The sequence below is a fragment of the Micromys minutus genome, assembly GCF_963924665.1.
Source record: "Micromys minutus genome assembly, chromosome: 12".
NCBI lineage: Eukaryota > Metazoa > Chordata > Mammalia > Rodentia > Muridae > Micromys > Micromys minutus.
Window position 1 is genome coordinate 57,280,981 of NC_137981.1, and position 4,162 is coordinate 57,285,142.

Here is a 4,162-nt window from a genome sequence, read left to right on the forward strand (position 1 = left end):
CTGACCCCACTTATTCCTTTCTATGCCTGACTGCTTACCGGGTGCTGGGAGCGTGAAAGCATTGGTCCTTCATGTGCAGCATGGAAATTATAAATCATGTCTCCTTTTTTTTCCTTTTTAGAATTATTTTATTAAATCACAAATGTACAACAGCTTCTTAACTTTACACATGCACTTAATCTTTTAAAGGAAAAACGTTATGTCTTATTACACCATGATTCTGGTTAATAGCTTTTCAAAACTCTTTGAGAAAAATCTTTAAAAAGGTTTCACACATCATCCGAAACTTACAAATTTAACATTATCAAAGAAAGAATGCTTCTACACTCTTACAAAACCACTAGAAAGAAACAACAATTAAAAAGCTAAGAAACTGTCTCAAAGGCATTTTTTTTTTTTTTTTACAATCCTTCCCCCACGGTAAGGTATTAAATAATCCAACTCATTCACAAATGTCTCTCTGCATCTGCCTGGTGCCTTCTGCCAAATCGCTGCATACTATGCTTGACTAAGAGTTTCCTTAACACTGTTATTTCGAAAACCTGAAGCTCTTCTGTTACCTCTGGGCTCTCATCCTCTCCTGTTTACACAGGGAAGCCCACGGAGGTAGGAAGAAGCTCTGTATCGGCTCCTCCCACCGTAGCCCCCACTCCCTCCAGGACCACAGTTCCCCCACCACATGCTCCTCCCATGTTCCTGCTACCACACGTTCCCATTCCTCACTGGACCATAGTTAGAAGGCTGCTGGTTGTAATTTTCAAACTCACTGTGATTTCCACTTCCGTAATTCTTCCTCCATGTCAGAACTGCCCCCGTAGCCCCCACCTGGTGCCATATCCCCTACCACATCCTCCTCTTCCTCCTCCGTAACCAGGGCTACCTCCAAAACTCCACCTCCAGGTTCTTCATACCCATTATAGCCACCCCCAAATCCATGTCCACTTCTGTATCCATCAGATCACCCCAAAAGTTGCTTCTTGGTCCTGGTCCAAAATTGCCACCATCACCACGAGAATCCCCCAAACCAAAGTTTCCTCCTCTTCTACTCCTAGAACTGTGGACTTCATGCATTTCTTGTCTAGACAATGCCTTTCTAACTTCTGCATTGTGACCATTTATGGTGTGACACTTTTGCAAGACAGTGTTATCCACAGGATCGTGGTCGTCAAAAGTAACAAAGCCAAAGCCCCTTTTCTTTCCAGACTGCCTATCAGTAATTATTTCAATAGTATCAAATTTTCCATATTCTTCAAAGTCATCTCTAAGGTGGTTTCCTCAGTATCTCCCTTAATTTCTTCACAGTCACATGGGCTACAGCAGGTTTCTGCTCAAGGACCCTGCCACCCATGGGATGAGGTCTTGAAGCCATGGCAGCGTCAACCTCAGCCAGGGATGAGAAAGCTACAAAGCCAAATCCTCTTGATCTTTGGCTTGCAGGATCCCTCCTAACCACACAGTGTGTGAGCTTTCCTCATGACTCGTAGTAGTGTCTCAAACTTTCTTCTGTGGTTTCAAAGCTTAAGCCACCAATGAAGAGCTTATGGAACTGTTGTTCCTTTCTCTCTCCATCGCGGACTCAGTCGCTTCAGCTCGATTTCCCGCAGCCAAGCGAGGTGAGAAAGACCTCCGCGGGCAGACGGACGGATAGACACACTCGGGACTCGTCCTGACGCATGGAGCTCCTACTCACGGGACTGGCGCCGCTGCTACTCACGTCTCCACTTTAAAAACAAAGAAGGTTTGAAATAGACCTCTTAGAAAACAGAAGCCCTTCACAGGCTTCATTCTCAGCTCTCTCCCTCCAGGACACAGCAATGAGGAGGAGTGGAGACCGATTCTACTGTGGAAGCTTGCGGTGTCTCCATCCTTCCTACCTATGGCCTCTTCCTTCTCCAAACATGAAAGAAGATGGTGGAAGGTCTGATTCTTGATTGGAAGTGAGGGGAAGGTAAAAAAAAGGTTGATGCTTATTTCTCCCTTCTTGCACCCGTACCAGAAAGGCGAGGAACTGCCTGGCTTGTGTAGGCGCCCTTGTTTGCGAGAAGAAGGTGGGTTACTTGTCAAACCATGCACAGGACAAGAATACTTTTGATTATATGGTCCTAGTTACACTAAGTGACCATGGATGGGCTGGAAACGCAGCAGATCTTTCATGTCACATGTAGATACCCACAAGTGCCTTCCACAGACATGTCAGACTCTTAAATCAAGTCCCCCCCCCCGCTTCCGTCTACTTTCCTATTTAAAACAAATATAATTTACAATTAGTCCACTTAGTTAACCATGTCTAGGTCATTGGTAGAGTTATCGTAGTTCGTGTATATGGGTGTTTTTGTCTCCATGTATGTCTTTGTATCACATGTGTGCAATTCTCATAGCGGTCAGAACTCCTGGAACTGGAATTATGTAGATGGTTGTGAGCCCCCTTATGAGTTCTGAGTCTATTGCAAGAATATAACTGTTGATTATCTTTCTTGCTCATCAACCTGCATTACCACAGTACCGAAGGCAGGGCCTCTAAGGACCTCATCAGGAGGGATTTTCCTTCATGAGTGGACTAATGCTTAACTGTGGCAGCAGGACCCCTATGGTAAGTGACTCTTCATAAAACAGCGCCCTGAGATTCCTTCATGGTGGATGCTAAGGTAAACACAAACCTGTTCATAATGGTCTCACAATCCTTACTGCGCATAATTTCTCCCTTGTGGCCCCACCAAGACATTAGGATTGAATCTAATGAAAATAGAAAATCGATCAGAGTCAGGGCCTTGATGTGGGGGCAGGGGATTCTTTTTTCACACATATCACAGTGCTGGACAGAGAGTCTGTTTCATGCACACACATTATTCATGCACACACGCATTCACTGAGCTATTGTTGATTGAGATGCCGTTTCAGACTAAGGGCTTTTTAATAATTTCCTTGGATAATTTGCCTGGTGTTCCACAAGACCGCATCACCTGTGATCCATCCCGAGGCGGGAACAACCCAGTCTTAGAGTGTCTCTGCGGTGGGGATCCATGCTCTGGCAGAGATGGTGGACATGTCCCCTGAGGAGGCTGTGGTTCCACTGAGCTCTGGGTGCTAGGAGCTTGATGGGAAGTCCTTGTATGTGGAACAGGTTATGTGGTGGCCATTTATTTGTTTTTACTTTGTTATTCTCCTGGATAATTTTATGTTAACTCAACATCAGCAGAAGTCTGCTGAGAGGAGAAAACCTCAATTGAGAAAATGCTTCCAAAAAATCAGGCCATAGGGTATTTCTTTAATTAGTGATTGATGAGGGAGGGCCCAGCCCATTGTGGGTGGGGCCACCCTGGGCTGGTGGTCCTGGGTTCTATAGGAAAGCAGATTGAGCAAACCATGAGCCAGCAAACAGCACCCGTTTGTGGCCTCTGCACCAGCTCCTGCCTCCAGGCTCCTGCCATGTTTGAGTTTCTGTTCTGGTTCCCTTCACCGACAGATCACAGAGAAGGAGCAGTAGCCACATAAACCTTTCCAACTTGCTTTCTGGTCATGGCGCTTTGTTGCAGCAATAAAAACCCTAAGACTGGTCAAGAAGTCAGGAAAAGGCCTTGGGAAAGTGGGTATGCAAAATACTTAAAAAAAAAAACAGCCATATGCATAGACAGAACTATGCCCACTTGGCTCTATGACCCTTTACTAGGAGATCAAGAACATAGCTTCTAGTGTGATGACTCAAGAAACAAGGTATGAAAAGCACACCTGTGTCCTTTAAACTCATTCTGACCAATCGCTATGTTCTGTGTGTGACATTCCACTGTAGTAACAGTTGTGAGCCCCGTGCCCCCAGGAGAACCCAGGAGGATTATGTAGGGAGACATGGAGTGGAGACCTTGTCCCTCTGGGGTCCCACTGATGCCATGGTCATTGTTCTAGCAGGCGGTTACACTGCCAGGCAGTTTCTGTACCATGAACACACATATATGGCAAAGCAAATTTGATTTCTTCAATTGAAGAACATCATTCACGAGAAGGCTAAGGAACTGGTTGTAGTTGAAAATGTGAGGATCCAGGCTCCTCCCACTGGTCTATATGGAACTAGGATGGAGGGAGGAGGAAGACCACAGGCCTCAAAGCCTAGGGAGGACTCACAAACAATGTCAGGCTGATTTGGCGACATCAAAAAGAGTTCAATGGG

General features: G+C 45.6%; 1 pseudogene across 1 annotated transcript; it reads right to left on the reverse strand.

The window, feature by feature from the left end:
• Window positions 1–570: 570 nt before the first annotated feature.
• LOC308428373 (heterogeneous nuclear ribonucleoproteins A2/B1-like) lies at window positions 571–2,692 on the reverse strand (annotated as a pseudogene). Its single transcript has 3 exons — window positions 2,658–2,692; window positions 1,625–1,721; window positions 571–1,555 (listed from the first exon to the last, which is right to left on the reverse strand). The product of its transcript is annotated as a heterogeneous nuclear ribonucleoproteins A2/B1-like (transcript).
• Window positions 2,693–4,162: the final 1,470 nt, after the last annotated feature.